We start from the raw sequence: 21,564 nt of genomic DNA, 5'->3' as shown, positions 1-21,564 counted from the left end.
GGTGACTGCGCATCTGTACGGATGAGCGCGAGGAGTGGGGCCGAGGGGGCGGGAAGCTGAGACGCAGGGTGAGAAACGACAGGAGGTATCACTTGGGTCTGGTCCTCTCCACAGAGCCGGGCGGACAAGGGCTCCACGCCCGGGTTTTGATGCTCTGAGTCGTCATCTGGACATTAGTAGTAATTTTATCTTGGGATTTGTGTTTTTTAGGTGAAATCTGATGCTTCAGTGGGGTGTGCTCTGAGGTTGGGAGCCTTGGCTCAGGGGAGGTCCGATGTCTGCCCCCCTAGGCTGGGTTCTCGGGTGTCCCCTCCCTACAGCCTGCCACCCTCGGCTCCCTGCCCCCTCCCGCAGCGGCTCCCCCTTCCCACTGAGTGCCCATCTTGACAACAAGGTCCAAATGAAACCCCCACGGCGGGTCAAGAAGGGAAGAGCTTTGCATTTTACTATCACCTTTCACAGCAACTTCTGCTTTCTGAACAGAGACCCACACGTCCCTTGTGCGTGGGGCCTCACTGACGGTGCACCTGGTGGCGTCGGGGAGCGAGGGCACAGCCGGACAGGAGCTGGGGACACTGGCCAATAGCACGCATGCACAAAGAGCGAATTCTCCACACTCCCAATCTGCAACCTCTGTTGTCTTAGCCCTTGCCCCGGGGTTGCGCTGGATCCTTGCAGGGGAGGAGGTGGGTGAGAACAGGTGAACACAGTGTTGCTTCTCCAGAAAAGCATCTCCCCGAACCTGGCCTTCAGGTCCCCCAGGACCATGGCCGTGAACGGTTCCTTTTGCCTCCAGAAGGCTCTACAACAGCTCAGAGCTCTTCAGTGATTAACGTAACTTGGAGGCCTTCTGTACACCAGACAGCTCCCGTCCTGTCCTCTCTCCCATCCCCTGTGTCGGCCCATGTGAGTCATCAGCATGGCCCTTAGAAGCCCTGAAATAGAATCCAATCCCAGTGTCAAAAGGGCAGGATAATAAAATGACCTCCGAGAGGCCCACCCCGTGTGAATGCAAATCTGCCATTTCAGAATTTCCAGGGAGAAATTCAAGTGCAGAGAATAAAATTTTCTTGCCAGTTAAAGTTCAAGAAAATTAAATCCAAAGGTAAAATATCAAAGGAATTAAATATTGAAATCAGGTGTTCTTACCTTTCACGTCAAAGAAATGAAAGTTAAAATCCGTTGTCCTAATCTTCTTATCTGCTAAGCCTTGGCGACAGGGGCCCCCGTTGCTTCTGCTGAATAAGGTATGCCTCAGAGTTGTGTTAAATGGAGGCAAGGTCCCAGATGCATTTTAATGTTAAAAGGTACAAGGAGCAATTAGTCTTTTGCGAAAGCTAAGACTTGCCCGGCACAGACACCCCGCAAATAAATCTGGAAAGTAATCCCCAGACGCAGGAGCTCAGCCAAGCTCTCATAGCCTCATGTCTGGGGCATTCACAGGGCTTCCTTACAGGGATTTGGGGGGGGTGGCGGTGGGGAGAGGAACTGAGTAAAGGAGGTTAACGTGGAATCAAAATTAAATTAATTGATGAATGGAATTAGGATAACTTTACTCTGCGTTATTCAACACACACACACACACACACACAAATTACCTGTTTCACCGTCGTCTAATACCCCCAAAAAACACATTTTTACCTTTTTTTCACATTGATTTTATATTATTCCACTTACCTAAGAACTTCTCTGTGTAATCAAAATAATCATTATTGAATAGCAGGGGGGAAAAAATGCCTCGTATATATACGTCTGTCCTGGAAAGAAAGGTTTTCCAGATCCATTATTCACATTGTAGTATAAAATTACTATGGATGCAAGCCCTGTTCGGAAAAAAAAGCGACCCCACTTAAAGAAAAAATTGTCTTCTTGGACCTGTCTCATCTGTCGAGGAAAGTGGCATTCTTCCATGTGTCCTTGCCTTCATAACCGCCATCCGATCAAGTCTTTAAAGAAGAGGATAGAATTTTAGAAAGAAGACGTCTTCGAGGTAAGCCACACAGGAGCGTCCACCCAAGGTCAGTGCCAGACAAATGGCTCGGGAGCATGTGTTAATGGACTTGGCTCTCAAGACTGAATTCCACTGACCAGCTTTGTGGAAAGACCCCGGAACAGAGTCTGGTCATTTCTGTTATATGGAGGCAATTGAAATGGGATAGAATTAAGATCTTTTCTGGAAATACTATTTGTGAGATTTCCTGACTTTTGAAAAACCTGCCTTTTTTTGCTCTCTCCAGAATGAGGTGTGGTAATCCACAGCAACAGACAGCAAAATAAAAAATGAGGGGGGACCTGTTAGAAAGACTTCCAGCGTTTCTTGATTAAGAGGTTGGGGCTCACACAAATGCTACTTTACTCTAAAAACAGAAATGCTGACTCATACCCATTTATCTTAAAATCCGAAAGACACAAAACGGGGAGAAACGCTTTGCTTACCATACAGACTGCAACAGAGCTCCACAGATGCGGGTCCTTCAACACACCGGGTTTACTTTCTCTATTTTTTCATTGGGACTGGTGTTTACCATTAGTGGATTATTCAGTCATGCTTTTTGTTTACTTTTAATTTTTTTTAATGTTTATTTATTTTCAAGACAGAGAGAGAGAGAGAGAGAGAGAGCATGAGCAGGGGAGGGGCAGATAGAGAGGGAGACAGAGTATCTGAAGCAGGCTCCAGGCTCTGAGCTGTCAGCGCAGAGCCTGATGCAGGGCTTCAACCCATGAACCATGAGATCATGACCCAAAGCCAAGTCGGTCACTCAACTGACTGCACTGTCCAGGCACCCCCCATGATGTTTATTCCTAATCTTGGATTTACTGTTGGGGTGTGGAAAAAATCAATGGCACGAATATATCCATCCACACTTGGAACCGACTCAAAGACAGGTGCACGGCTTTGGTAACGGGAGATGAAAAGGCCAACTTGATCACTGCTGGGTTGGGAGACTCGGCTGAGGAGTGGAGCGCCAGGGCTGCCTAACAGCGAACACTAGAACCCGATTCTGACAGCTGAGAGGTCCCCTCCCAGGGGACGAGCTCTCCTGCTAAGTGCACAAAAGCCAAACGCCCAAAAAGAAACTCCCTGGAGACAAGTGGATTGCAGAGAGAGGAGCGAGGGGAGGGAGACTACGTATCCAGATCCTTCTCTCAGGAAACTGCCACCCAGACAGTTACCCCTCCTCCCCCAAGGGGGGGGGGGTGACGAGTGTGCCAAGGGGCCAGGCGTGCTTCCTGTGGATGTGCAGCGCCAATGGGGGCGGGGGCTGCCTTGCCTGCTGCTGTCACTTCCCGCCCCTTCCCGGGCCCTCCCTCTACAGGGGTTTGCTCACCTTATCCTCCTGCAGTGATTCTCTGCTGCCAGTACATATGATTATTGCTAATAGGTTCAGAACCATTCACTTATACCCAACCTACCAAATGCCAGCAGGCACTGGACGGCAGGGAAGTGTGACATCGACCAGGAAGCCAGCTTAGAGCAGGTCAAGCAGAAAAGAGTACCCACCATTTTTTTTAAGTAAATAAATATTGGCCGTGGCCACTTACCCGAGGTGTGACCTGGGATGAGGAGCCCTCTCTCAGGTGCCAGGGATTCAAGGGTGCAGGTGGATGAACTTCAGTATGTCCAGGTGCTTGGTGGAGAAGAGGGCAGCCACTCATATTCCACGAGACAGATTTCAGACGTTCATTGGGGAAGGAAAAATAAAACAAATAGTCTTTTAACAGGTCTCGTTGGAATAAAAACATTTAGATGCAAAGCTTAGACCACACACCGAAATAAACTCTAGGTGGATTACAGAATGACATGTGGAAAAGCTAAAAATAAATAGATACGGGGCGGGGGGAGGGAACGATGCCTCCAGCCCTGGTGTAACAGAAACAGAGACTGGCATATTGAGAAACTAAAATGGATTTTAAAATTAAAAAGCAAAATTTACAGCCAGAATACATTTAGGAACTTACTCCACCAATTTCAACACCAGCATAAATAACAAAATTAAACTAAAAACACGTTGGCAAACTGGGAAATGGTTTGGCCTGTGTTAGCGCAGGTAAATGTAGCTTATAATAATTTCAGGGCAAAACCACGGAGGATCCAAATGGCACATCTTTATTTTTTATTTTTTTTTTTCAACGTTTATTTATTTTTGGGACAGAGAGAGAGACAGAGCATGAACGGGGGAGGGGCAGAGAGAGAGGGAGACACAGAATCGGAAACAGGCTCCAGGCTCCGAGCCGTCAGCCCAGAGCCTGACGCGGGGCTCGAACTCACGGACCGCGAGATCGTGACCTGGCTGAAGTCGGACGCTTAACCGACTGCGCCACCCAGGCGCCCCATATCTTTAAAGGATATAAACAAACATTGAAAATCTTACCGTTGAAACGACTACCAGAGTGAAAGCATATGAGGTCTGTCTGTCTCTGACTCGCTTATTTCGCCCAGCATGATACTCTTCAGCTCCATCCATGTCATTGCAAATGGCAAAATTTCATTATTTTTTATGGCTGAGTAATATTCGTGTGTGTGTGTGTGTGTGTGTGTATACACAACCCCCCCTCCTGGGTCACCCCATTCAGATTCCAAATATAGTCCCTACAAAAGTTATTGGTGTCGGGGCGCCTGGGTGGCCCAGTCGGTTAAGCGTCCGACTTCGGCTCAGGTCATGATCTCGCCATCTGTGAGTTCGAGCCCTAGGTCGGGCTCTGTGCTGACAGCTCAGAGCCTGGAGCCTGTTTCGGATTCTGTGTCTCCCTCTCTCTCTGACCCTCCCCCATTCATGCTCTGTCTCTCTCTGTCTCAAAAATAAATAAACGTTAAAAAAAAAAGTTATCGGTGTCAAGCATGTTGACCATATAAACCGACCCTCTAACAGGACAGCAATTTGCCGAAAGGGCCACCTCTGAGAGAGGTAAGAGACCCAAGTCACAATGAACTAAAAAGCATAGGAAAAATTAGGAAACCATCTCAGAAATTGTCCGTGGGGAGACTTGATATGGCATTAAATCAGCAACTCAAGAAAAAGCAACCGACCAACGAACACAAACTAGCAAACGCACCTTCCCAACATGGCGGTCAGGCTGAAGCCACAAGCCAGCAGCTGGCATATGTCGTTGTGCCCATAGCAACAGCGTGCGGAAAGCAGGACACGAGCTTGCTCAGGAAACAAGACCAACCGGAAAACTAGTTCAAAAGCCACCATGTGAGTCCTGTGTTTGCATCTTCTCAGAACAAAGATTATTTCATCATCCCCAAGCAGGTCACAGAGGAATCTCTGAGTCTTACTTTTATGACAAATGATAAATGATGATTGTATCTAGACACAAACTGTCAGTAGAGCACGTGACTCTTGATCCCAGGGTTGGGGAGCTCCACGTTGGGTATAGAGATCACTGAAAAACAGTAAAATCTTTAAAGAAAAAAGAAAAGAAATGTGTCTGAAGCGTATCATGCAGCATCATCATCATTCAGAATAATTTTAAATAGATTGAGACTATTCCTGTTTTAAGATGTTAGTACACTTTTTTTTTTAATTTTTCAACGTTTTTATTTATTTTTGGGACAGAGAGAGAGACAGAGCATGAACGGGGGAGGGGCAGAGAGAGAGGGAGACACAGAATCGGAAGCAGGCTCCAGACTCCGAGCCATCAGCCCAGAGCCTGACGCGGGGCTCGAACTCCCGGACCTCGAGACCGTGACATGGCTGAAGTCGGACGCTTAACCGACTGCGCCACCCAGGCGCCCCAGTACACTTTATTTTTTAATGGGAACAAAAACAATTTTAAAGACCACCTCCCCCCTGCCCCCCCCCCCCCCCCCCCCGTGGCCTCCTATAGTGCAGAGCAGGATCTGGGTGTGTGTGGGCAGCTGTACTGGAATGACACGGTGTTATGGGAGAAAGAGGAAGATGGGAGGATGAGACCCCTGTGTGTTTTTCTGCTAGAATATAAAGTTCTAGAGGTTGTTACTAGGTTTTATTGAGGTTTCTATGTCCTGTGTGTCTTCCTGGCAGTGAACTCTGATTAACTCTCGTTTAGGGAATGAATGAACGAACGAACGAACAAACGGGCAACCAAAGAATGAATGTGTCACCAAGGGAAAAGACCACTTACCAGAGGGCACAGTTAGTTGGCTGATTTGAAACGTTTTTCTCTTTATCGGAGGATGAACATCCCGTTAGCCATTTTACATGACTCATTTCATTCACAGTGCAGCTGGCCCCGTTCTCACCTCTCTTCGGATCACTTACCTAAAATCTGGTTGGAGGTTCGAGCCCCACATCGGGCTCTGGGCTGACGGCTCAGAGCCTGGAGCCTGTTTCGGATTCTGTGTCTCCCTCTCTCCCTACCCCTCCCCTGCTCATGCTCTGTGTCTCTGTGTCTCCCAATAATAAATAAACGTTAAAAAAAATTTAATGGGCGCCTGGGTGGCTCAGTCGGTGAAGTGTCCGACTTCGGCTCAGGTCATGATCTCACGGTTCAGGAGTTCGAGCCCCGAGTCGGGCTCTGTGCTGACAGCTGGGAGCCTGGAGCCTGCTTCAGATTCTGTGTCTCCCTCTCTCTCTGCCCCTCTCCCTCTCACATTCTGCCTCTCTCTCTCTCTCTCCCTCTCCAAAATAAACAGTAAAAGAAATTTTTTTTTTTAAATTTTTTTTTTCAACGTTTTTTATTTATTTTTGGGACAGAGAGAGACAGAGCATGAACGGGGGAGGCGCAGAGAGAGAGGGAGACACAGAATCGGAAACAGGCTCCAGGCTCCGAGCCATCAGCCCAGAGCCTGATGCGGGGCTCGAACTCACGGACCGCGAGATCGTGACCTGGCTGAAGTCGGACGCTTAACCAACTGCGCCACCCAGGCGCCCCTAAAAGAAATTTTTAAAAAAAGTGTATAGAATCGAAAACAACTCTTTTAATACATATTATCTTTCACACACAGAAGATTCTCTTCTTGTATCATACTATCATACATCCTCTATTTTCTATTTTTTCCTGGTTGTTTCCTTCCCCAATTGATTAATTTTATATTTGACTACTCTTATTAAACGAAAGACACATGATAGATCATACTATAAACTCTACTAATCAAGAACATTGTTGCTTTGTTTTATTTTTTCAACAGAAGGCAGCTCTGATTTAGGCTTTCCTTACATATTAAGGATTCAGATCAAAGCCTTTCTCTTTGGGAAATAATGCGAGAGAATGAACCCATGAGGGTATAGTCGTCTCAGGGTTTTATGTGATGCATGTTGGAGTTTCAATTTGAAATTAACACTAAGAGTGTATCTAGAAATTTTAGAAAAAAGGGACCAAAGACCGAAATGATATTTTATCCAAACAAACACCGTTGTTACAACGGTGAGCATTTAAACCATACGAAGAGAAACAAAACTGGCCGCGTTGCTGAGTGCTATCTGTAAGTCACATCACAGTAATTGAATTTTGGCTCCACAAAGAACCGTTTTTAAAGGAGAGTGACTCTACAGGGTCGTCTGTGTCCTAGAATAATTTCTTGCAGGTGTCTGTTTTAAAGTGCAGGGCCTGACTCCTCTGAGTGTGCCATTGTCTCGCTCCCCGCATTGGCGTGTGCGCGTCCTCACACTTTGCTTGCTTTGACTAATTTCCACTGTGGCTCATCCTGACATTAGATCAGGCCGTAGGCCTTTAGACCTAGAGCATTGTGAAGGGTGACTCACAGACTTACATGAGCGACGTGAACTTTGCATGTGATATTCCCAAATATGTACATATCTGCGTAGAATAAAAATCCCCCAAAACTCTATATTAACAAAGTTCTTGCTTTGGTGCAGCCTTTTTTCGAACACAGCATCCTAACATAGTCACGGAAATATGTTTACTATGGAGCAGGGAAGTAAAGAGTTTATCTATTTTTCGGCTCCCTTGTCTCCCAAGTTCAAGAGCTAAAAACCACATTATCCAAAGCTGACTTTTGAGATAAAGTGAGCCATTGTCCTGAGTGTGGCTGACTGTGACAACACTTACAAGAAAAGAAAGTAATGATTCACATTCTATAAGTTCAGTCGATTAGAAATATTACATTTTATTAGGTGTTGATTTTCAATACATTATATTTTGCCTCTAAAATAAACTTCCTAAATTTTATATTTTTATGTGTGGAAAATCTCTGGATTTGCCACTTAATTTTATCATTTGTAATTCATAATTGTTATGTGTGCACCAGCCCTAATCACAGCATTATCAGGGGGGATCAGGATTGCTGCCTTAAACTCTGTGCCATAACCCATGTTCACGGAAGCCCAAAGGAGGCCAAGTCTCTCTTTGGGATGCCAGACAGTAGGGGAGAGTCTTAGACAAGTTAACCTTGACCTCTTTTAGTGTCTTCACTTAGAAGCTCCATGTTTGTAATCAAAAGGGCAGATGTTTGGAAATGGAACTGTTTGTTGATTTGCAATTAAGCTCTTTCTCATGGGGCAACTCTGCATGGAATTTTCCATCTGAGTAAAAGCTGAACTTTATTCAGTATTGATCAAAATTTTTCTTCTGTGGAGCCTGGGTGGCTCAGTTGGTTAAGCGTCTGACTTTGACTCAGGTCATGATTTCATAGTCGGTGAGTTCAAGCCCCACATCAGGCTCTGTGCTGACAGCTTAGAGCCTGGAGCCTGCTTTGGATTCTGTGTCTCCCTCTTTCTGCCCCTCCCCCACTCACACACACACACACACACACACACACACTCTCTCTCTCTCTCTCTCTCTCAAAAATAAACATCAAAAAAAGTTTAATAATAATAAATAAATAAAATAAAAAATAAAAATAAACATTTAAAAATGTTTTAAATAAAAAAATTTCTAAAAAGATTTCCCTCTAGTCTTTCAAATGAGTAGAATACTAGACATTTTCAAAGTTCTAGAAAGATTCTTAAAAATTTTTTTATGTTTATTTATTTTTTGAGAGAGAGAGAGAGAGCACAAGTGGAGGAGGGGAAGAGAGAGAGGGAGACACAGAATCTAAAGCAGGCTCCAGGCTCTGAGCTGCCAGCACCAAGCCTGACATGGGACTCAAATTCACAAACCGTGAGATCATGACCTGAGCTGAAGTCAAACACTTAACCGACTGAGCCCTCCCGGCGCCCCTGGAAAGTTTCTTGTGTAATACTTTCTTCCAAATTTCAGTGGCTTGAGTTTGTCTCCAGTTTCAAGGGTTCAACATACCTTACACCTACACTCACTACTATCTACTCTATGCAAACACACAACTTCTTGGGACCAAGGCTGATGGAGACATACTATTTGAAAATTGACGTGAGGTTTATATTTTTGTTCAATAGCTCAGAGGGGAAAAAACATGAAACATGTGACTATCTACCCCAAAAGTAAAGCTAATATTTTGAACAAGTTTACCATGACATACAGCCGCCATTGTGAGACTCGGACCCCAGCCCTATTGTGAGACCTGTTCCCCGCCAGTCATGGCTGGTGAGGGCCCTGGGTGCTCTCCACGCACCAAAGCTTAGCGGGCATGAAAGGACAGCAGTCGGGGTTCTGGGACAGGCCTGCTCTCCTCTATCTACATTTTAAATTCCTCATAGCCACGCGGTAGACATCATTGTCCTTGAGTCTGGCTTCAGGTTCTGCTCTACCTCTGTGTGCTGCTCTAGGGAAAAGGGACACCTGTCACTTCACCCGCAACCAGAGATTTCCCCAGTGACGCTGCCTCATTGGACCTAGGGAGGGGGCTGCCGGTCCACCCGTCCACGTGACAGCTTCTCAGAACGTGGCTATACTGTTGTTTGGTGGGCGGGCTAACTATGGCCATCTCCTCTGGACAGGCAGCCTTGCCAGCCGGGTTTGGGCCACAGGTAGCTGCCCCGAGGGAGGGAAGGGATCATCTCCTCTTTCAAGCCCCTGCCGCCCGCCCTTTATCAGGACTCCCCAGGGCGGTCTCTGGGTACAGCATATTGTCCGACCACCAAACCACACCTTCCAACTTGGTGACAGTGGTTCAGCAGTGATACTTCTCTGGGATCTGACCCCATCTCTTCATCCCTTGGAGAGCGAACGTGGAACTTGCTGTTTGCCATGTGGCCTATATTCTCACGCAGGTCATTCCCGACATACTCTACAAATTTGGTGAAAACCTGCCAATTTCTCAATGATTTGGTTACAAACAAACTAAAATTCATGAGCTTTATGAAATTTATCTTTTTCTGTATTTGCTTTGCTCTTGGGTCTGGGTCTAAGAATACAAAATAACATGATCCCACAAAGCTTAGGCTCTGGATTCAGAAAACCTGAGTTTCTGTTATATCGTAGTCTATGTGAACTTGAGAACATTTTCTTCTCTCTGTTTATGTATAGCACACACACATATACATTTTATTTACTCATATTTATACATATAGGCATCATTTATATAACAAGCATACACACATGTTTTAAAATTTTTTTTTTTTCAACGTTTATTTATTTTTGGGACAGAGAGAGACAGAGCATGAACGGGGGAGGGGCAGAGAGAGAGGGAGACACAGAATCGGAAACAGGCTCCAGGCTCCGAGCCATCAGCCCAGAGCCCGACGCGGGGCTCGAACTCACGGACCGCGAGATCGTGACCTGGCTGAAGTCGGACGCTTAACCGACTGCGCCACCCAGGCGCCCCATACACACATGTTTTATATATTAATACTGTTTAAATACATTGCGTTCATTTTAGTTATTTAAAAATTCTTCCAATAATAACAAAACCCATTGCTACTCACTCACCCAATGTTTCTTTTTTGTCTTTCTGGACCGAATGAGATCTTTCTAATCCAAAGGATGACAGGTGGCCTGAAAAACGATTACGATAAATTGATAGCTCCGTAGATTTTATATAGAAAGAGTAAAAACACGGAGGATTAGTCAGGACTGTTATTTAATTAAAGGGACTCTAAAAGGTCAATCTTATACCAAACATTCCATGCCCAAATGTCACGTCATAACTCCTCTGCATTAGTATAAAAGCAGGTCACAGGTAAATTGTGAGTGTGCGGTCCGCTGGCAGAATACACAATGCCATCGATATCTATTATCATATTCGCCCAAACCGCTTCATTGTATCAGTCGCCTGAGTCACTACGCCGAGGTGTGCTGGGACCACCTGAGTTTTTATTATGGGCCAGGGTCAGGGAAGAGCCCTACAACAGGGTAACATTAAGGCTCGTGGCTTTGATGGAGCATCTTAACAGCGCTGAATTCGTGATAGGTTTGCCCGGGGGGTTTAGGTTGAAATTGGGATTTTAAAAGAGAAATGACAGCAGCGAAGGTATGGAACAAAACAAACAAAACTTTGGACCACGTTACCATTGCCGGAAGTGCGAAGGGGTTTTACTGGAGCCGAAAGAGCAATCTGGGAGGACGGTGAAACGCAGATTGCCTAAAACCTGAGAGCAGCTAACCTCTAGAAGACATCAAGAAAGAGAGGGGGGTGGAACGAAGAGAGGGAGAGAGAGAGGAAGGGAAAGACAGACAAGAGCAGGAGGGCCGGGGGGGGGGGGGGGGACAGACAGACAGACCGGGCAGGGGGAGGGGGATAGTGAGGGAGAGCTGTCTCTGTCTTCATTCCCCCAATTTATGATTGATTTTGAATCTTCCCCCAGTCACCTAGTCATCACCAAAGTCTGACTAGAATTCTGACCTGTGGTCCTCTGCTATGTTTTACTGTCCTTCTGATTTAGATCATTAATGCCTTTACTCAACCAGCACAGCCAGCAAAGTGGGTCCTGAAATTGAGCTCAAAGCAGGGCTACATATTTGAGAGGAATGGACCAATTCCATCAAGAAATGTATTGTTAACAGTTCAGAGATAAAGCAATGTTTCAGGTCACCAGGAGTATTGATTTTTCTGACCTTTATTTTTATTTTTATTTTTTTTTTAGAAAAAGGATAGTATTTTGGATGCCATCTACATTCTGCAGGTTTTATACACAACTTATATCCGTCAGTGTATTCCTGTGTGGCCTTGAGTGATTTAAATGCCTTGAATTTCTTGTCACGTTTTTAAGCAAGTGCCCTTCAAGGGCGCATTCCAAATACTTATAAAAACGTGATCATTCTGAAGGGCAAAATAAAATAAAATGTTGAAAAATACATAGGTTGTTTCAGTAAATAGTCATACCATGCCATTGCCAAGTTTGGGAGCTAATCATATTGAATAGATTAAAAAAAAAAAAAAAACAACTAAGTTAGCTGGCAAACACACTAAAGGGATTTTTTTTTTTTTTTTTTTTTTTTTAAATTTTTTTTTTCAACATTTATTTATTTTTGGGACAGAGAGAGACAGAGCATGAACGGGGGAGGGGCAGAGAGAGAGGGAGACACAGAATCGGAAACAGGCTCCAGGCTCTGAGCCATCAGCCCAGAGCCCGACGCGGGGCTCGAACTCACGGGCCGCGAGATCGTGACCTGGCTGAAGTCGGACGCTTAACCGACTGCGCCACCCAGGCGCCCCTAAAGGGATTTTTAAAAATTAATGCAAGATACGTTGTTGACATGCTTCACAAGCATTCCTTTTCCTGCGGACGTGTGGATAATTTTTTGAACCCACAAATTGCATTCACAGTGTCTCAGTGCTGCCAAATAGAGACATAATGAGAGGCCCATAGGTAGTCTTAAATTTTCTAGGAGCCACAGGAAAATAAAAAGAGGCTATACTAACTTTAATCTATATTATTTAAACCAACATATTCCAGAATTATCACTGCTGTATGCAGTCCATGTAAAACTATGAATGAAGTACTTTGCCTTATTCTATTCCTACAAAGTCCTTGAGACTTGCAGTAGGGGTCAGCTCACACGACCTTTTACACGTCCGGAGTCACAGGAAGCTAGTGGCTACTGTACATGTCTAAATCAGAATCACTATTCAAGTTCAATATGACTCCCCCCTGTCCTAAAAGCATTACAGATTTACTTCCTTACATCCTGTATTTTTTACATTGCTCGCTGCTTATAAATGTTGATCCCGATAATATACGTGTCCGTGAACGAGAGGGATGATAGAGTCATTTAGCTGATAGCACTAGGGAATTACTTCCAGTGTACCGATTGTTAAAATTGCTTCTAATGGAATAACAATCTGACATTGTTTCTCAGTTTTGTGCTTCTTTCGGTAATTTAGAGACATTACTGATTTCTCTTTAGTACTGGTTTGAGGTTTCCATTTTATATGCTATTACAAAGATCATAGATAGGCCTCAGGAATAATGAAAACATAATTTACCAACTTAGGTAATTTTTTTTTTAGTTATGATTTCTGCCCTCGTGGAACTAACAGAGTAGTAGATTGTGATATTGAATGTCTTAAATGTGTTGACCTTGACTATATTGGTTTAGATTATATGCATTGATATTGAAAATAGAGGTGATATTTGGGATGAGCACTGGGTGTTGTATGGAAACCAATTTGACAATAAACTTCATATATTGAAAAACATAAAAATTAAAAAAATTAAAAAATAAAAATAAAATAGAGGTGATAAACCACCCACATTAGAATATTTTTGTGAAGACAATGTAATTGTTGAACACACACACACACACACACACACACACAAATAGCAGTAATGCTTTCTTGCACCCATTCATAAGAATTAATAATACTGAACATGGAGGGGAGCCTGGGTGGCTCAGTCGGTTGAGCGTCCGACTTCAGCTCAGGTCATGATCTCACGGTTCGTGGGTTCAAGCCCCGCGTCGGACTCTGTGCTGACAGCTCGGAACCTGGAGCCTGCTTCGGATTCTGTGTCTCCCTCTCTCTCTGCCCCTCCCCTGCTTATACTCTGTCTCTCTCTGTCTCTTGAAAATAAATTTTAAAAAAAATAATAATAATAATAATGGACATGGATAGAATCCATGAGCTTCCCTGTATTGGCAATCACAGATTTCACCTGTGAAGGCTTGAAACGCACCCAAGAATAGCAGATCAGAAACACAGCCGGGGTTAGATTTTTGTGAAACAAATTCAGTTTCACTTAATAGATGTCTGTTTGGGTGGTCGTCCCTGTGTCCCAGTACCTTGCCGAGTTAACAGCACTTAGATGCTAGTCAGTAAGTACTTGTTTAAGCAAATGGAAAAACAGCCATCAGAAGATCCCTATAATTTCCCCAATCCTATAAGTAACAACACGTGTCAGGATGCAGATTACAAGCTAAGATGTCCTGAAGTGTCAGCAAGAAGGAAAACACTGTTTTGTTGCCTCGTTGTCTTGGAGGTAACAACCTACATTTAAAAGCCTTCTTATTAAGTCACCACATATGGAAATTACATATTACTACGAGGTTAATGCTCTTCTGGAGATAGCCAGTATCTTTTCAGGGTTGAAATTTCCAATTAGGGTGTAGTTGGTATATAACAGTATGAGAAAGTACCATTTAGAAGTTTAGATTAAGAGGTGGACATTTTTTTTAAATCTTAATTAGAATTGATCTCCTGAGGGAAAAGCAATTAGCATTGAGGCATGATCCTCAAATGTTTAAAATTTGCACATAAGCAGATTTTCGCCACTTGGAGGGACTAAGTTGGAAGAAAAATCGAGTCCCAACAGCCGTTTGTCTGTAATGTGCCTTCCAGGGGATCGTAAACACAGTGAAAGAAACAAGAGAAATACCACACGTTGTAAAGTCACAGGAAGCTCTTTTCCCTTCACGTGTAAAGGAGAACTTTCCATGATGGGCTCACCTTTGTTGTGTGTAATTATAAACCACCTCGGTCTTTGCCCCAGACACGAGCAGACATGGCGGCCTGTCCTGGTCTGGCACCAGTCAGCTCCTGGATATTTTTTAGGGCGGATGTGCCTCTTGGACTGATATGAGTATTTACTTACAGATGGTATAAGCAAGCATCTGATGTTCAACATTAGATAGAAAACCCTTTTTCTATGAAGATAAAGCCAGGTCCACATAATGAAAGGATTTTGACTTTTATCCCAATCATTTTGAAGACCGGTAGGCCTATTACATAAATATTTGGGATTTCTTTCATTTGGGTTGAAGGAACGAAGTCAACAAGATATCCTAGACCAAAAACATGACCATCACGTGGCGGGTCAAATATTATATTTTTACAAGAATGACAAATAGCACCTCAGGATAGATCAAGCCACCGTCATGCAGCCTATTTGTGCCTACGTTTGATTTTGTAAGAGTGGTTCTGAAACTCTTTGGACTCAGGATCCCTTTATACTTTTAAGAAACTTCAGAGCTTTGGATTGTATTTGGGTTATATCTGTAAAACTACACCATATTCAGAATTAAAACTGAAAAAGAGCCAATGGCTGATTGATTCATTTAACACTTAGGAGTTCCATGTGAAAACTATAATGTGGAATTTGAAACCATACTAATAAACGTTTTTTACTCTGTTACAATAATAGCCACGGGTTTATCTTACACTTTTACCTACGTGTGTTGTCCTAACACCATGCGGTTTGTCATTTGGAAAATACCAGGTTCCTACATTTTTCAGTGCTTTCAAATATTGACATATTTCAATGTGTAATCCCCAAAATCCACTTATCCCGTCACCAGTGAGCTCATTAGAATAAGGAAGGACTGGAAAGTCGCAAGAATTCTGTGGTGGACACAAGTTTTCCAAATTCTGTCACTTAAATACTCAGACCTTATGGGCAACACAAAAGTGTTAGTAGTTTTCCTTGAGGTAACAGATCGGTTTATTCTGATTGAGAAGATGCTCCTAAGTCTGAATGGCCACAGATCTTCGGTCAGTCATTCTTTTAAGGAAGATATGATTTTCCATGAAAAGGTGTCTAGTTCAGCTAAGATCTCAATCACACATGTGTTTTTCCTTCAGATACTCATCTCATCGTATTTGGTATCCAGAAGTGCATCGTTCATATTTCCCATCTCATCACACGGGATGTGGAAAAGATTAAGGTGTTAACATTTAATAAATGAACATATTTTACTGCTACAATAAGGAACTTCTTAAGGGAAGCCAATACTTGTCAATACAACTGATTGCTACATACTTGCTGCCGCCATTTTGGTTCACGCGAAGCCATCAGCAGTTTCACCCACCATTGCTTTTCCATCACCGATGCCAATGGCAGCACAAAAGGCATCAGTGTCTTAGTGTAATTATAAAACTAGTTTTGACGGTGTGCAATGCTCACAGGATCTCAGGGCTCCCACGCTCAGAGAACCACCGCTCTATAATTTCACTAGGCAGGGGCCCAACGTCAGCTTGGCCATCTGAAGCCAAGATGTCTCTTCTTCGGGCAGCAATGATGGTCTTCCTTAGATAAAGTTAAAATCCATCATCTCCCTCTAACTTCCACCGGTAAAGCCTACCTATCCAACCTCTTGGGAAATCCCAGAGGAAAAATTATCCCTTTTCCCCGCGACAGCCTTTCAATTTATTGAAGACCGCTTTCATGTCTTCCCAAGTGTGTGCTTGTCCAGGTTCCACATTCCTTCACTTCCCAACCTTTTCTCCTGATAATTAACGTTAAGCCTCTTCCACATCCTTGCTACTCATATCGTTGAGTTTATATGCATCATGCTGCTGTTAATCTCCAACTTTAACTTCAAAGATACCTGATCTTTATCACAATCTAGTGGTTTTCCCCGGCCAATCCTAAACGTTGACCCTTTTGGAATATTTCATGGGGATTACCTCCCGAAATGTCAAATATAAAAAGATTAATAAAATTCATAAAATCCTAACGTAGGTTAGGATTTTAACATCCTTAAAAAGAAAATCCTGTTACACGCTATAACATGGATGAACCTTGAGGACATTATGCTGAGTGAAGTAAGCCAGTCGCAAAAAGAAAATACTGTGTGACTCCACTTACATGAGGTACCTGGAGTAGTCAAATACATTCAGACAGAAAGTAGAATGGTATTTGCCAGGCGATGGGGGTTAGAGAGAATGGGGAACGACTGGTTAATGGTTACAGAATTCCAGTTTTGTAGGATGAAGAAACTTCTGGAGATGGATGGTGGTGATGGTTTCACAACAATATGAGTGTATTTAATGCCACTAAACCATATACTTAAAAGTGGTTAAGATCGTAAATTTTGTAGTATCTGTATTTTACTACAGTAAAAAAAAATTGTAAAAAAATTTTAAGAAAAAATTGATCAAGTCTTCGCACGATTGATCTAGAAATAACACAGATAATATAAATTAAACATATCAAGAATTATATGAACCTAGGGCACCTGCGTGGCTCAGTCGGTTAAGGGTCAGACTCTTGGTTTCAGCTCAGGCCATGATCTCATGGTTTGTGAGTTCCAGCCCCACATCGGGCTCTGTGCTAACAGTACAGAGTCTGCTTGGGATTTTCTCTCTCCCTCTCTCTCTGCCCCTTCCCTGCTTTCCTTCTCTCTCTCTCTCTCAAAATAAATACACTTATAATATTTTTAAATAGAATTATACAGGGCTTATTACTATGAGTCTTACTTATTTAAAAAGATGACTTTTTGACACATATTTGAAAAAATGCATGAGAACTTTTATAAAAAGCCAAACTAGAAATTAAAAAAAAAAAAAACTATCCTTGATCTATGAAATGAATTGATTCCTTAATTAAATGTAATTGAAAACATTTCACAGAAAGCCCCAGACTCCCATAGCATCACTTCTGGATTCTTCCCAGTGTTGAGACAATAGGTGGTAACTATGTTCAATAAACTCATTCAGAGAAGATTAAAACAAGGAATATCTCCGGCCTTATTTCTGAGGCCAGCACACCTATGGCTGATCACACTGAGAGCCTTAGTTTTCTGAATCTCCCTACACCCGGGCCCCTTGCTTTCCTCCTCCCACAGGCTCTGGGCTTGGCCATTGGACCTGCTTTTGCCTGCGGGACAGCAACCTCAAGAAGAAGCCTGAAAAAGTGCCTGTGGGCCTCTACTCTCTTTCTTGGCACCCAGGCCCTGCCAGAGGATGTGCTCTCCAGCCCCTGGAGGGGGGGACATGGGCAGCTCCCAGGCCACAGAGGAGGGAGCCCCGCCGGCTGACACCGCTCCCAATCAGCAGAATCTCCCAACCCACTCAAAGGAGGGACCCACGTGAATTCAGTGGTCTCAGCGCTTGCCCCATCCCTTGGCATCATGACCTGGCGGAAAGCCCTGAAGTCCTGGCCGCGTCACCAGCCGGGAGACGACGTCTTCATTATCAAGGTCTATCCCTCAAGCGAGAGGTACACACGCTGTCCCGGGAAGGGGGGGGACGCCTGGTGCCACCTCCCTCCCACCTGAAGTGAGCAGATCTAGGAACCAGGGGAAGAAGGGAGGAGGGGGGGACCCTTCACTGCTGGAAACCTCTCACCTCCCGTCTCCACAATCTGGAGGGCGCAACTCTTGTCTCGTGACCCCCTCCTTCAGTATCAGCCCTTCTCTGGGCTCCAGCAGCCACCTTCGTCTCCGCCCCCTCTGGCAGGGTGGGAACACTTGCCAGAACTCCCAGCTTCCTCACTTTGTGTGCTTCCCCCACCTCTATCTGGACCTTTGCGAAGCTTCCATTCGTTGCCACGTCTTCACTCGCTCTCTGTGAAGGTGAGAGCCCGGGAGGCCACGTCCTGACCAGCCCAGCATGTGAGAACCGTGGCATCATCGGGAAAACCGTGCATTATGTGTGAATGTGTGCTGTATCTTTGAATGGCGTTTTATCGCTCGTGGATAAGAAGTCCAGATGGAATTATGTCCTATTCATGTACGTAAAATAACTACTTTATTTGTGGGGTTCTTTCTCTCTTTTGGCCACTCTTGTAAATATTATGACCATATTATGAAGTTTTACCTCATGTAACGTGTTCACAGTATTAGTGCCAAATTTAAGAATTCTTTCAGCCATCGATCGTAAATACACTCTTTACTTAAATTGCCTTTGATGCTTCTAAGTCTCCATTCTTTTGTAGAATAACACCCAGGATGAAGACCATTTTACTAAGTTCTGTGTCCCCGACCACCCAACGTTGTACCTAAAAGCTATTTATGTAAATGAATGGATTATTAAATGAAGGATTTGATACCCATAGTTCAAGTTCATGGTTTTAAATTTTAATACACGCTGTGAGTCTCTGAGTCCTTTAATTTTCTGGGATTTCCTCTTCTTCAATATCACACGCACACGCACATGTGCACACACACGTGTGCACACACATCCATCCCTACACAGCATGGAGAATCCAATATAGACCATAGAGATGCTCATGGCCATCTGAGTCCATTTTTTTTTTTTAATTTTAGAAAGAGACAGAGAGTGGGGGGGGAGAGGGGCAGAGGGAGAGAAAGAGAGAGAGAGTGAGTGAGGATCTCAAGCAGGCTCCACGCACATCACAGAGCCCCATGCAGGGCTCAATCCTACGACCCTGATCATGACTTGAGCCAAAATCAAGAGTCAGAGGCTCAATCAACTGAACCACCCAGGTGGCGAACTCCGTGTATTTTACAGCTGAATTACCTAACTCCCTAACAAGGGGTCGGCACCCTCTTCTCTGTAACAAGTAAACCGGAACATAAGATGCGGCAGCTTTCTTATAGTTCCCCCACAAACCCAAACATGAAGCTATCGCATACTGCATAATTTTACTAAAATTGGGTGTCATGAATCAGTTCACCCACAGAACAACTGCCAACTTATTTACCCTTCAGCCCTTTACCTGAAGTGTCTCCGTCATCCCCAGAGTCTTTGGCTGATGAACTTTCTTCCCCAGGAAGCGAAGCCTTTTATATATTTTTATGTTTTTATTTATGTGTTTTTATATATGTTCTACTGCCTGCCGTTCTTCCAATGCCAGCTTTTCGACTCTTCTTCCCCCCGCACTCATTCTTCTGACCTGTCTACAGAAAGTGAACATTTCTCTTTCTTCGCTTTTTAAAGTAATTTATGAGAGAGGTGGTCACGTAAAACTGTAAACTCAAAACTAGAAACTCTTCTAACAAACCACCTTCAGCGTAGGGATCATGACCTTTGTCCTGGTAATCAGAGTCAAAAAACCAACACTTTTTTGTTCTAAACAACACTTTTTTCCTGGCATGCGGGCAGTTTGGAACACCGTTTTGTGTGGCGTAACATCTTGAACTTCCTTCCTCTGCTTCGTTTCTGCCAAGGACGCGGTGGGCGAGTCAAAGGTGCCCCTGGATCATGGCCAAGTACCGGGAGCCGCGGTAGACGAGGGCCCATCTGGGCACGAACGTCTGCAGGATGTGTGTGCAAGATGTGTGTGCAGGTGCGTTGTGTGCCAAATAAGAAACCGTGCTGTGGGTGGAGGGCAGGGCATCCTCAAACCCGTGAGTCCCGGCAGCTTTGGCGAGGAAGGGAAGAGTTGGACGGAACTCTCTGCTTCTACTTATACAAAGACAAAGAAGCTTCTACTTATAAAGAGGATGACCAGGACTCTCAAATCAAATTCTCTGTGACACACACCCACCTCTGTCTCCGTCTCTCCCCCCAAGCTCTTGCACATCATAGATCTTCTTCCCTACCTCCACATCATCTTTCTAGAGCATCTCGTCAGCACAAAATATTTTCCAGAGCAAATGTGTCTCCATCCTCCTCTATGAACAGCATCTACACAAAACCCATCCGTTTATATCTGGTCGGTGTCAAACAAGGTAAGCCTTTGTAGGAAAGTGAGTTCCTGTGTCCGAGAGTTCTTCCTTCTCTCTCCCATATTTCCCTGCTGCCTTTTTCCCTTTTGCCATGTTGGCCAGTCTAGTCCCCAACTGTAACATCCTTAAATATTTGCTTTATTCTCCTCCACTTTTTTCCAATGTATCTGTGACCCTTCCGTCCCGAAAATGCTACTCACCGCTATTGTCATCCTACAATCTTAAACTCCGCCAATTTAATTACCCACAAAATATCTCCTGGCTAAGCAGACAGGGGTGCATTTGGCCGGGTGGCATTTACAATGAAGTCCAGCTGATAGCACGAGGTGGAGAGATCTCAGAAATTGATGGAAACACGCACGCATGCAGCTGTTTGTGTGTTTGCTAATTTTCTTTGCATGGAAGTTTTACTTCGTCCTGTCCTTATTTAACCTGTAGCCCAAGTGTGCTAGGTAGTAGGAGCCACACATATAAGAGAGGTTTGGAATTGCATCACGAAATCTGTTTTCTGTCAAACACTGAGAAAAAACACAGTACTTAGGCTTTTGATTTGGTTCGTGAGGACACTTACTTTGTTACAGAATGGGTGTAAGGCCCTGATCTGTGAATTGGAGAGGAGAATATCTATGTGGAAAGGTATTACAAGCATTAATGAACAAATGTATATCACCAGCACGTATCCTTACATATAATAAATACTATTCCATACTACCCAAGTATAAGAATGATTGTCTATTTATTAATATATCAGTCATCCTGATATATGGATACAGACATCCCCCATATCAATTCAATCAGAATAAAGAGTCAATGTTGACATTTCCCATACGCTTCTTGGGGTTTTGATTGTTTACATTGTGTTTTGAGTTCGAGTTTCCAAAAAAGCCAGTGTATATCACTACTTAAAAAATTTTTTTAATATTTATTTATTTTTTGAGAGACAAAGAGAGATGGAGCATGAGCAGGGAAGGGGCA

The 21,564-nt window shown here is 43.9% G+C and overlaps 2 long non-coding RNA genes across 4 annotated transcripts in view; both read right to left on the bottom strand.

Moving 5' to 3' along the window:
* LOC147579554 (uncharacterized) overlaps positions 1 to 21,564 on the bottom strand; it is a 386,247-nt gene that overhangs the window by 50,403 nt on the left and 314,280 nt on the right. The window lies entirely within an intron of this gene.
* LOC147579558 (uncharacterized) lies at positions 429 to 4,102 on the bottom strand. Of its 3 annotated transcripts, none has more exons than XR_015254069.1 (3): positions 3,544 to 4,102; positions 1,150 to 1,946; positions 429 to 935 (listed from the first exon to the last, which is right to left on the bottom strand). It is a non-coding gene; the product is annotated as an uncharacterized LOC147579558 (long non-coding RNA). The 3 variants fall into 3 exon arrangements; XR_015254071.1 differs by having other exon boundaries at positions 1,150 to 1,757; XR_015254070.1 differs by lacking the exon at positions 3,544 to 4,102 and adding an exon at positions 2,437 to 2,606.

Source organism: Puma concolor, chromosome B4 (genome assembly GCF_028749965.1).
Source record: "Puma concolor isolate L17-30 chromosome B4, mPumCon1.1.hap2, whole genome shotgun sequence".
NCBI lineage: Eukaryota > Metazoa > Chordata > Mammalia > Carnivora > Felidae > Puma > Puma concolor.
This window is presented reverse-complemented; position numbering and strand designations above follow the sequence as displayed.